Genomic DNA, 13732 nt, shown 5'->3' with positions numbered 1-13732 from the left:
CTACAGGAGCGTAGCACCTTTTGCTGGGTGCCTGCAAATATACGCTTGTGGAGGATTTCCGTCGTGTCAGCGCACGCGTTGTGCGCTGATCACGGAGAAAGTTCCACAATCGTTACAGGTCTGAGTCTAAGGTCACACGAAGCATTTGCAACAGCAGACAAGTTGCGAGTGATTCTCGGAGGCTTAAGAAGCGGAGGAGACCCCTCGGCCACGCCCATGCTCATCAACCAATTAGAGCTGCCGAAAGTCTCCTCTGACGTCAGCCAACCGGCAGGTCAGCTGACGCGCCTCCTCCCCGCATAAAGGTCCTGTCTGTGCGCACACGACAAAGCCACCCTATGAGCTAATGACAATCCCCTCGGCGTGCTAGACGCCGGAGGGACAGGAGAAACGCCCGACAGGGAAACCGAAGCAGCTGCGGGGGCATCCTGACTGCCCGCAGCTGCATCTCCACAAAATGTTACATGGGGAAATTGCTATTCAAAGCGTTTTTTCAAGAGCTATACCTTTCGCCATACCTTCCGTTGAGGCAAATCGCCCCCCAAAATGGTACAGGCAGCGCTTTGGTGAGAGGATTGGAATCGAACCGCTCATATGTGAACACTCTCATAGGGAATCATTGCACAAGCGCTTTTAGGGCAATTTTGAAAATTGCTGGCGCTTAAAAAAAGCCAAAATCGCCCTTAGTGTAAACAAGCCCTAACTGCTGGCTTCATTTGTATAATTCCCATTTTGTTTTTCAAAGTTTAACTTTAGTACATCAAATCTCCCATCAGCTGCACACACTGTAATATAAGGAACAATGAAAAAAATAAACAAATAAAACATATATTATAGAGAGTTGTGTTGTAAGTGATAAATCACTGTTTTTTGTTACAGCGGTTGTAACACGTTCCAAAAGAACTTCCAAAAAAACACTAATAATGAAATAATCCTCAATAGTATCATACATTCCATATATAATATTATAATGATGGAATGCAGAGTCCATCAGTAAGAATAAAAAAAATCAATTAGAAAGAATAAAGAATGTGTCAAAGGACAATACTTGTCTTTTCACATAGATTTTAACTGCTAGCTTCATATGTATAGTTCTCATTTTGGTTATCAAAGTTGAACTTTGGTACATCAAACATCCCATCAACAATGGAGCAAATAGAAACAAATAAGACAGATATTATAGAGAGTTGTGCTGTAAGTGATGAATGACTGTTGTTTTTTGTTACAGCGGCTGTTACACTTTCCAAAAGAACTTCAAAGAAAACAGACATCATGCAAGATTCCATCCATGGTGACCAGGAACCAGAAGAGCAGAACGTGACAGATGACAGATTAGTGACATCACATGAACAGAGTGACAGCTGCAATGAGTCAGAGTACAACCCCTCTAATGATGAGCTGGACACCCACTCTGACACAGAGGAGCAAGAGCAAACGACAACATCCAAAGGAAAGTCGGAGTTCTCCTGTGATGAGTGTGGGAAACACTTCATATATAAATCCTCTCTAACTATCCACCAGAGGCTTCATATGGGAGAGCAGCCTTATGAATGTTCAGAGTGTGGGAAACATTTCACTCAAAAACAAAATCTTCAGAGTAATCAGCATATCCACACTGGGGTGAAGCCTCTTCACTGTGACGGGTGTGGAAAAGGGTTTCATTGTAAATCAGCGCTTATAACCCACCAGAGGTATCATACAGGAGAAAGGCTTTTCCAGTGTACAGAGTGTGGGAAAAGTTATGCTGCAAAAAACATACTCCGTACACATAAACTGTCCCACATGGAAATCAAACAATTTTCATGTTCTGAGTGCAGTAAAAGCTTCCCCACCAGAGGCCAACTACAACTCCACCACCTTGTCCATACCAGAGAGAAGCTGCATGAGAGTCCTGAGTGTGAGAAATGTTTCTTTACAAAGTCACATCTCAGCAGCACCCACCTAACAACTCATAGCAAAGAGAAACACTATAAGTGTTCTGAATGTGGAGAAGGTTTCCACCTTAAAAGTCACCTTGTTCAACATGAAAGCTGTCATATGGTAGAGAAACCATTTAAGTGCAGTGAATGTGGGAGAAAGTTTACCCAGAAGTCTGATCTTCTTACACATGAGAGAAGTCATACAGCAGAGAAGCCGTTTGAGTGCCGTGAATGTGGGAAGGGGTTTTCCACTAAGTCTGGCCTTCATATACATGAGAGAAGTCACACAGGAGAGAAACCGTTTCAGTGCAGTGAATGTGGGAAGGGGTTTTCCACTAAGTCTTATCTTTATGTACATGAGCGAAGTCACACAGGAGAGAAACCGTTTGAGTGCCATGAATGTGAGAAGAGGTTTTCTACTAAGACTGGTCTTCATATACATGAGAGAATTCACACAGGAGAGAAACCATTTCAGTGCCATGAATGTGGGAAGGAGTTTTCCACTAAGTCTTATCTTCATGTACATGAGAGAAGTCACACAGGAGAGAAACCGTTTGAGTGCCGTGAATGTGGGATGGGGTTTTCCACTAAGTCTAATCTTCATACACATGAGAGAAGTCACACAGGAAAGAAACCGTTTGAGTGCTGTGAATGTGGGAAGGGGTTTTCCACTAAGTCTAAGCTTCATATACATAAGAGAATTCACACAGGAGAGAAACCGTTTGAGTGCCCTGAATGTGGGAAGGGTTTTTCCACTAAGGCTGAGCTTCATGTACATGAGAGAAGTCACACAGGAGAGAAACCGTTTGAGTGCCCTGAATGTGGGAAGGGGTTTTCCACTAAGGCTGATCTTCATGTACATGAGAGAATTCACACAGGAGAGAAACCGTTTGAGTGCCGTGAATGTGGGAAGGGGTTTTCCACTAAGGCTGAGCTTCATGTACATGAGAGAAGTCACACAGGAGAGAAACCATTTGAGTGCCCTGAATGTGGTAAGGGGTTTTCCCAGAAGTCTAATCTTCATATACACGAGAGAAGTCACACAGGAGTGAAACCATTTCAGTGCCATGAATGTGGGAAGGGGTTTTCCACTAAGTCTAATCTTCATATACATGAGAGAAGTCACACAGGAGAGAAACCATTTCAGTGTCGTGAATGTGGGGAGGGGTTTTCCACTAAGTCTAATCTTCATATACATGAGAGAAGTCACACAGGAGAGAAACCATATGAGTGCCGTGAATGTGGGAAGGGGTTTTCCACTAAGTCTAATCTTTATAGACATGAGAGAAGTCACACAGGAGAAAAAAACGTGTCATTGCTATGAATGTGGGAAGGGGGTTTCCACTAAAGCTGGGCTTCATAGACATGAAAAAAGTCACACAGGAGAGAATCTGTTTGAGTGAAATGAATGCGGGGAAAAAGTTCCTCTGTAAGTCTAAACTTCCTAGACACTTTGCCTCAATTCGCGAAGCTTATCTCTTGTCTTTAATAACTCTTCTGAGCTGTTTGTACTGTTATCGCCATGGTAACTGTAGAAACAGCTCAGAAGAGTTACCACTTAAGGACCGGGGCTGTTATTGCAGATCTGCGCTGCGTGGGCTCTCAGCCCGCAGCGCAGATCGTGTGCACGGCAGGGCAATCAGACTTCCTCACCTTTATTCCTCACCTTAACTCCATATCCAGCTACTGCCATCTCCAACTCAAAAATATATCTTGCATCCGTCCCTTTCTCACTCAAGACTCAACCAAAATGTTAATACATGCTCTTATAATTTCTCGTCTGGACTACTGCAACGTACTACTTTGTGGACTACCTTCTAACAAACTGGCCCTGCTCCAGTCGGTACTGAACTCAGCTGTCGTCTCATTCATCTTTCTTCTCGATCTTCCTCAGCTGACCCTCTTTGTCAAGCTCTTCACTGGCTTCCAATTAACCAGAGGATCCAGTTCAAACTCCTAACTCTAATCTACAAAGCTCTCCACAATCTCTCTCCCCGGTACATATCATCACTCATTGCCAGATACAAACCCAATCGCAATCTCAGATCTGCACACGATCTTCTGTTGTCCTCCTCTAGAATCACCTCCTCACATTCCCGCTTACAAGATTTTGCACGCGCTTCACCCCTTCTCTGGAATCCCCTCCCACAACACATCCGCCACTCGCCAACCTTTGTTACTTTTAAACACTCTCTAAAAACTAATTTGTTCCGACAAGCATATGCGCTACCCTAGGCCACTTCCCTTTGTCCTAAGACCAAATTACACTCCTACTGGGTATCCTAAAACACACTGCCTTTATATATTTCATAGTATACTACCCCTCATCTTGTTTCCCCCCATTCCCTTTAGATTGTAAGCTCGCAAGGGCAGGGCTCTCTCCCCCTTTTGTGTCTTGGAAATCATTATACATTTTATTCATCATGTTACTTTTATCACTGTCATTACCACTGTATATTGTATTCTGTATGCTGTATCATTTTTTGTCACTAATTATGTATCTTGTATATTAGTGTACACCATTGTCTGTATTATGTACCCCATGTTTGTTTCTTACTTTGTACAGCGCCACGGAATATGTTGGCACTTTATAAATCAATAATAATAATAATAATAATCGTTACAGCTCCTCCTATTTCTTTCATTAGATCGAGTATGTGTTGCAATTGTCTATTTGGATCAGGAAGAAAGATCATAATATCGTCTGTGAACATTGCACTGGACAATCTAGTGCCCCCCAATTTCATGCCCTCCATATGTCCCTTCACTATCCGAGTCATTGGCTCCAGTGCCAAATTAAAGAGCAAGGGTGAAAGGGGGCACCCCTGTCTTGTACCTTTTTCCAATTGAAATCTAGGAGAAAGAAAGCCAGGGGTATACATTTGACCATATGGGTTTGTATGCATGGCCCTGATAAGATTGCAAAATACGCATCTTGTCCAACACTGCTCACCCAGTCCCAATGCATATTGTCGGAAGCCTTTTCAGCATCGACTAGTAGCACAGCATAATTCTTACAGGTTTTAGGATAGGCTTTGACATAATCTTGAGCTATAAAGAGTTTGCGTATGTTTGTTATTGCAGATTTACTGCGTATGAACCCTGTTTGGTTAGGGCTAACAAGTTTAGGCCTTAAGTCTGCCAGTCTATCAGCCATGATTTTAGAGAGGAGCTTGAGATCCTAATTGATAAAAGATATTGGCCAGTATAAACCTAGGGAGAGGGGATCTTTACCTGGTTTTAATAGACGCTTAAAGGGACTCTGAGCTCAAATAAAAATAAAAATCTGAACTTACCTGGGGCTTTCTGCAGCCCAGTGTAGGTCGGAAGATCCCTCGACATCCATCTGGCTCCTCTCCTAGGCCCCGCTCAGAAATGGCTCCGCGGCAGCTTCCCAGCGACACTGGGCCCGAGTGTGGGGCTCCTTCCTCCTCATACGTCACTGCTGTCATCACCACGCCGGCCGCCTCGCATCATCACTTTGGTCGGTGTGACAGTATGGCGCATGCACGATTAAAGCGCGCATGTGCAGTACTGTCACGCTGGCCCCCGTGATTTTGGCTCGGAACAGAAGTTATATACTCCCAATTACACATTACAATCATTCCTCCTACTTCAACCATGATTGGATACTTACACAATATCTGAGCTAACTATTGGAACACACAGTACTGCATAAATGAATACATCAATACATATAAATACTTAAAGAGGAACTCCAGTGAAAATAATGTAATAAAGAAAGTGCTTCATTTTTACCATAATTATGTATAAATGATTTAGTCAGTGTTTGCTCATTGTAAAATCTTTCCTCTCCCAGATTCACATTCTGACATCTATTACATGGTGACATTTTTACTGTGGGCAGGTTATATAGCTGCTCCTAGCTGTTTTGGCTGTTGCAGACAGCTATAAACAGCCATTTCCTGTCTGTGAACATTGTTACATTGTGGCAGTTTGCCCAGAGTACCGTACGGTACCAGAGCCTCTTGTGGGAGGGGTTTCAGCACAAAATCAGTCATACAGCGCCCCCTGATGGTCTGTTTGTGAAATGCAATAGATTTGTCATGTAAAAGGGGGTATCAGCTACTGATTGGGATAAAGTTAAATTCTTGGTCGGAGTTTCTCTTTAAATAGACAAGGTCAGTTAGTCATCAGTTGTTATTAGAGGTATTTGCTTCAATAGAAGCTTGTTTAATGTAAATTTAGTTTTACTACTGAGATTCACACGGGGCCATCTCTTATCTACAAGACAGAACAAATAGTCCCTAATAGCACATTCCAAACCCATGAAACCAAGTGGAAGAAGAGAACTAGTCTTTTATGAGCAACTATAAAAAACAAAGGGAGTGTGGCAAAATGGCTTACAGGTGGCCATTTTATTATAATGTTATCAATTTTACTTCAGGTTCTCCAGCCATCATCCAAACTTACTGACTTTACATACGGTAGTCTGATAATAAGTCGGACTTAGCTTGAGTAACAGGGCAAGCCCTAGATGTGCCTATCTTCTTTGACATTCAAGAATGCATTAAAGAGAAGCTGTCAGCCATACTATCTCAGAAAAAACACACATATATAAGTAGATAAATACTTGCTCTACTTACATAACAGATGTATGGCACTGATTTTAGTGATTTTTCTATAGTAAAAAAAAGAAAAAATCCTTCTTAGGATGTGTCTGTGTCTATCTTGAAGTCAATACTGAAGTAATTTCCTCCCTTACTCTCCTATGCCTGATTGTGTATACATTGAACGCCCTCCTCCCAGTCTTCAGGCACTCCCACCCAGCTCTGCAATAGAAAGTGCATTGTCTCAGCATGAGAAATATTGGCCAATCAGAGAGGAAAAAAGGTGTGGGAGGGGGAAACAGGAGGAAAAGAGGCTTCAGCCAATCAGGCTGCATTAGTGAAGTCTGGGGGGAAAGTTAAAAAAAAAGACAACCCAGCATGCCCTGCAACTTCCTTTGTGCGGCTATGCACCAAATAAGAGTCAGGTAACCTGGGAAATTATCATTTATCAACAAGAAAAGTAATAGTGATTTTTAACTTTTTGGATTGCCTGGTTAGCATCCCTATTACTTGTTAATCAGATAAAAATAAAGAATTGATTTTTTTGATTTTATGCCTGACAGTTACACTTTAAAATCACCCCTTTGGATAAGTTTAGCATGCCCAGAAGAGGTTGTTTGAGATAACAAGGAAGTAAAGAAAGGTTTATCTTCAGCTGTGGGAGCATATACTTTCATTATCTCAAATACATCACAGTGAACCTGCAGTCTGATTCGTACCCATCGGCCTTCATTGTCACTGCTATACTCTAGTACCTTACCTTGTAAACTTTTGTGTAGTAGAATTAGGACCCCTGATTTTCTCTCTTGCGCTCGGGAACCAAAAACTTGACCCACCCAAGACATATATATAAATGGGTCCCTAGTTAAATGTGTTTCCTGCAGTAATGCAATTTCAGAATGCATTTTCTTAAAGAGGAACTCCAGCCTAAGCCAACATACTGTCATTAAGTTACATTAGTTATGTTAATTAAAATAGATTGGTAATATAATCTCTTACCCACACTGTTTTAAAAGAACAGGCAAATGTTTGATTTCATGAGGGCAGTTATCTTTTTGGTTGAAAGGAGGTGACAGGGAGCATGAGACACAGTTCCAACTGCCCTGTGTTCTGAGCACCTCTTCCAGTTGCTAGGCAACGTGAACAGCAACATAGGAAATCCCATCATGCTCTGCACAGCATCAGGGAAAAAAAGCCTGGGCTTTTTTTCTTTGATGAGGCGGAGCTTAGGTAAAAATGCAGCTAAAAATGATGCTTTGGTAAAAAAAAACAAAGTTCTGATGCTGTGAAACTGTTAAAGAAACACCAGGCCTTTTCAGTTCTGCTGAGTAGATTTTTAGTCCGGAGGTTCACTTTAAGGTTTCTTAACACAATTTTGCTTCAATATTTCTATATTATTTTATAACAATCAATCAATAAAAAAAAATACAGACTGGTATAATGAGCTGCCCTTTCGGGACCCAGGAAATATAAATAGCATATTCTATCAGTCACAGCAAAGTGATAAAGAATATCTAAAAACCTTAACCAGTAAATACAATGGAGTAACCACAGTAGTGAGAAGACTATAAAAAATTAACTGAACATTCTTATAAATGTCGCTAAAATGAATTAAGGGAATAACTGAGGGAAGGGGGGGGGGGGGGGTGTAGATATGTAGGTAGAAAAAAACAAAGTCTTGTAAAAGTAATACCTTTTAAGTACCAGACGTGAGTGTCTCAGCAAGAGAGGGTAGTCTGGGGAAAGATTTTAGACCAATTTTGAATGTTGTGGAGGAATGAGTTAGTGGAAGCATTTCTGTCAGTGATACATTTCTCTGTGTGGAGGTGAAAATCTATTTTATAGAATATAGAGCGTCAGTGGCGTAGCATTAGGTATAGCAACCATAGCGTTGCTATGGGGCCCTTGGTAGCCCTACGCCACAGGGGGTCCGTGCCTCTCAGAGGACTTTTTTTTTTTATTACCACTGCCAGTCCGGGCCCCCCGATCATTTTAGAAGAGCGGGGCCCTCCCAGGCCCTCCCCCGGCCTCCTTCCTCTGATAAGGTGGCTGGTGAGGAGGGGGACTAGTTGGCGGCGCATTGATCCTCCCTGGCGGCCGGGCCCGATACTTACTCTATAGTTCCGGGTTTCCGGCCACCCAGGGAGGCTGAAGGAGTCGGAGGAGTGACGTGCGACCAGGAGGGAGCGTCAGCGGACCGTGGACTGGCTGCAGTCACAGTGCCCGCACTGCCTATCCTCAGAGGACCAGAGCCGGAGCAGAGGAGGCAGAGCTGCCCTCGAGGCACTCGAGGAGTGACGCACTCGAGGAGAGCGGAGCACCGGTCCTGACACCACGCAAGCTGCAGGCAGCATAGGTAAATGCTCCCCCACATAGCGATTATTGTCTGGTAAATGCTCCCCCACATAGCGATTGTCTGGTGGATGCTCCCCAACATAGCGATTATTGTCTGGTGAATGCTCCCCCACATAGCGATTATTGTCTGGTGAATGCTCCCCCACATAGCGATTATTGTCTGTTGAATGCCCCCACATAGCGATTATTGTCTGGTGAATGCTCCCCCACATAGCGATTATTGTCTGGTGAATGCCCCCACATTCTGATTATTGTCTGGTGAATGGCCCCACATTACGATTATTTTCTGGTGAATGCTCCCCCCCCCACATAGCGATTTTTGTCTGGTGAATGCTCCCACATTGCGATTATTGTCTGGTGAATGCTCCCCCACATAGCGATTATTGTCTGGTGAATTCTCCGACATTGCGATTATTGTCTGGTGAATGCCCCCACATTGCGATTATTTTCTGGTGAAAGCTCCCCCCCACATAGCGATTATTGTCTGGTGAATGCTCTCCCACATAGCGATTATTGTCTGGTGAATGCTCCCTCCCATAGTGATTATTGTCTGGTGAATGCTCCCCACATAGCGATTATCGTCTGGTGAATGCTCCCCCACATAGCGGTTATTGTCTGGTGAATGCTCCCCCCCATAGCAATTATTGTCTGGTGAATGCTCCCCCCACATAGCGATTATTGTCTGGTGAATGCTCCCCCCATAGCGATTATTGTCTGGTGAATGCTCCCCCCCACATAGCGATTATTGTCTGGTGGATGCTCCCCCCCACATAGCGATTATTGTCTGGTGAATGCTCCCCCACATAGTGATTATTGTCTGGTGAATGCTCCCCCCTATAGTGATTATTGTCTGGTGAATGCTCCCCCACATAGCGATTATTGTCTGGTGAATTCCCCGACATTGCGATTATTGTCTGGTGAATGCCACCACATTGCGATTATTTTCTGGTGAAAGCTCCCCCCCCCACATAGCGATTATTGTCTGGTGAATGCTCCCCCACATAGCGATTATTGTCTGGTGAATGCTCCCCCCTATAGTGATTATTGTCTGGTGAATGCTCCCCCCACATAGCGATTATTGTCTGGTGAATGCTCCCCCCCATAGCGATTATTGTCTGGTGAATGCTCCCCCCCCACATAGCGATTATTGTCTGGTGGATGCTCCCCCCCACATAGCGATTATTGTCTGGTGGATGCTCTTCCACATAGCGATTATTGTCTGGTGAATGCTCCCCCCCCCACATAGCGATTATTGTCTGGTGAATGCTCCCCCCCACATAGTGATTATTGTCTGGTGAATGCTTCCCCCCACATAGCGATTATTGTCTGGTGAATGCTCCCCCCCACATAGTGATTATTGTATGGTGGATGCTCTCCCCCCACATAGCGATTATTGTCTGGTGGATGCTCCCCCCCACATAGCGATTATTGTCTGGTGGATGCTCTTCCACATAGCGATTATTGTCTGGTGAATGCTCCCCCCCATAGCGATTATTGTCTGGTGAATGCTCCCCCCCCACATAGCGATTATTGTCTGGTGGATGCTCCCCCCCACATAGCGATTATTGTCTGGTGGATGCTCTTCCACATAGCGATTATTGTCTGGTGAATGCTCCCCCCCCCACATAGCGATTATTGTCTGGTGAATGCTCCCCCCCCCACATAGCGATTATTGTCTGGTGAATGCTCCCCCCCCATAGCGATTATTGTCTGGTGAATGCTCCCCCCACATAGCGATTATTGTCTGGTGAATGCTCCCCCCCATAGCGATTATTGTCTGGTGAATGCTCCCCCCCCACATAGCGATTATTGTCTGGTGGATGCTCCCCCCCACATAGCGATTATTGTCTGGTGGATGCTCTTCCACATAGCGATTATTGTCTGGTGAATGCTCCCCCCCCCACATAGCGATTATTGTCTGGTGAATGCTCCCCCCCCCACATAGTGATTATTGTCTGGTGAATGCTTCCCCCCACATAGCGATTATTGTCTGGTGAATGCTCCCCCCCACATAGTGATTATTGTATGGTGGATGCTCCCCCACATAGCGATTATTGTCTGGTTAATGCTCCCCCCACATAGCGATTATTTTCTGGTGAATGCTCCCCGCACATAGCGATTATTTTCTGGTTAATGCTCCCCCCACATAGCGATTGTCTGGTTAAATGCTGCCCACTTTACGATTTCCGGTCAAATGCTGCCCGCATAACGCTTATTTTCTGGTGAAATGCTGCTCTCTTTACGATTATTTTATGGTGAAATACTGCCCACTTTATGATTTCTGGTGAAATGCTGCCCGCATAACGCTTATTTTCTGGTGAAATGCTGCTCTCTTTATGATTATTTTATGGTGAAATACTGCCCACTTTACGATTTCTGGTGAAATGCTGCCCGCATAACGCTTATTTTCTGGTAAAATGAAGCTCTCTTAACAAATATTTTATGGTGAAATGCCGCTCTCTTTTCGATTAATTTATTGTGAAATGCTGCTCTCTTTACGATTAATTCAGGGCTGAGGAGTCGGAGTCGGGGCCATTTTGGGCACCCGGAGTCGGAGTTGGAGTCGTTGATTTCATAAACGTCGGAGTCGGGAGTCGGATGATTTCTGTACAAAATCCACAGCCCTGTTAAGTATTGGACTGAGGAGTCGGAGCCATTTTGGGTACCTGGAGTCGGAGTTGGAGTCGTGGTTTCATAAACTGAGGAGTTGGAGTCGGAAGATTTTTGTACCGACTACACAGCCCTGGATTAATTTATGGTGAAATGCTGCCCGCTTTACGATTAATTTCTAGTGAAATGGGGGGTGGGGGTGGCGGCGCGGGGGGGGGGGGAGGCATACAAAAAATTTGCTATGGGGCCCAGTCATTTCTAGCTACGCCCCTGTAGAGCGTACTGAAGATATGTCAGGGGATTTCCAGTTGGAGGCTATTGCTAATCTGGTGGCAATTAGAATATGAGAAATAATCAACTTATCTGCTTTAGGAATAAAGGCGCGTACACATGCCAGACTTTTTTCAACTATGGGTCATCAGATCCACCCGGCGGAACAGTCAAAGCCAGTCTTATCAGTCTGCCGACAGTTTGTACTGATGTGCAACTGTTGTCAGAACAACCGCTCCGCGGGCGGGTCTGAGGAAGCCGTAGTTTAAAAAAGTCAGGTGTGTGTACGCTCCTTAAGTTGGGTGTTTAAATGTAAGATAGCCAAGCAGGTTAGCGCTTACCTGGGGTGCGCAACCCCTTAACATTCCAGGAAGTGACTTTTATAGACATGTTATCCTGGGTCTATGAATCTGACTGTGAATTGTGACCAGTATACCCAGGGCCGCCATCAGAAATTTTTTGGTCCCAATTTTTGCTTCCCCCTCCCGAGATGAGTACACCCAGGCAGAGCTGGGACAAGGTCCTCCAGCACCCAAGGCTGAGACACCAAAGTGCCCCCCCATCCCCCCGACCCCAGCTGTCACACACTGATTGCTATTAGACTTAAGCTCAACACACACCATACAATCTTGGTTGTACAGATTTACCAAATCTATGTAGTATAAGGGCCAACAGATTTAAAAATACCTTGAATGATTGATTGGATAAGCTCTTATACTACATGAAAGTGGTAAGATTGAACAACCACGATTGTATGGTGTGTGTTGAGCCTAAGAGAGGCCCCAGGGCCCCCAAATCTTAATCTCTAGTTATCAGGCTTGCAGACACTGCCATGAATCCCCTTTTTCTTATTTCTCTGTGCTTAAAAACATTAGGGGAATGATAGCTGAGTGAGTTGTGCGCCCCCTCCTACATGGCGCCCAGAGGCTGGAGCCTCTCTAGCCTCTGCCTCCACCCGGCCCTGTCCCGAGGGGCATTACAGTAGTGGTTTAGTGCAGTACTGCTGATCTACCATTATACCACTATACCACCGTGTCCAATTGAAAAATGCACTGTTTGATTGTAATTTTGATATATTGTTGCCACGGATTGATTTAAATTATGATCGATGTGGGTGGTTGATAATCACCAGATTCGATCATAGTGAAAGAATCTGTGGGTAAAAATGAATGCATGTATTGACAGCTATAGGCTAGGGTTACTAATAACAAGATTGGGGTGATTAAATTGTGAAGGTAAGGGGGGGCAAAGTAGAGAGTAACAGGGAATATTTTAATTGCCCTATTCTCCTGGCGGACTAAAATTGCTGCTGTGGCCATGGCCCCTACGCCCCTGCAGGCAGGGACATGGACACTGCTCTCCTGTGTCTTCAGTGCACTGGTCTGAAGTACTACCACTGCCCACTGCACCAGACGGTGCAGCAGGGATCAGGACTCAGAGGAGTCAGAGGAGGTAAAGGAGCATGGGGTGGGGGAAAGGAGGCAGGTGGGATGGGTAGGAAGGGTTAAGGTTAGGTGTGGGAAAGGGGGTGGTTAAGGTTAGGCATCGACATTGGGAGGGTTCACTGTGAGAATATGCATGGGTTTAGCTATAGAAAAATTTCAGTACGGTGGGATGCGAAAGTTTGGGCAACCTTGTTAATTGTCATGATTTTCCTGTATAAGTCGTTGCTTGTTACGATAAAAAATGTCAGTTAAATATATCATATAGGAGACACACACAGTGATATTTGAGAACTGAAATGAAGTTTATTGGATTTACAGAAAGTGAGCAATAATTTAAACAAAATTAGGCAGGTGCATAAATATGGGCATTGGGCACCAGAAAGAAGAAATACAATCAATATTTAATAAATCCTTCTTTTGCAGAAATTACAGCCTCTAAATGCTTCCTGTAGGTTCCAATGAGAGCCTGGATTCTGGTTGAAGGTATTTTGGACCATTCCTCTTTACAAAACATCTCTAGTTAATTCAGGTTTGATGGCTTCCGAGCATGGACAGCTCTCTT

At 44.3% G+C, this 13732-nt stretch overlaps 1 pseudogene; it reads left to right on the top strand.

Annotated features, from left to right (window-relative positions):
* The first annotated feature begins 216 nt into the window (after window positions 1-216).
* The window catches only part of LOC137536826 (zinc finger protein 850-like), a 49107-nt pseudogene continuing 35591 nt past the window's right edge, over window positions 217-13732 (top strand).

The sequence above is a fragment of the Hyperolius riggenbachi genome, chromosome 10 (genome assembly GCF_040937935.1).
Source record: "Hyperolius riggenbachi isolate aHypRig1 chromosome 10, aHypRig1.pri, whole genome shotgun sequence".
NCBI classification, from domain to species: domain Eukaryota; kingdom Metazoa; phylum Chordata; class Amphibia; order Anura; family Hyperoliidae; genus Hyperolius; species Hyperolius riggenbachi.
This window is presented reverse-complemented; position numbering and strand designations above follow the sequence as displayed.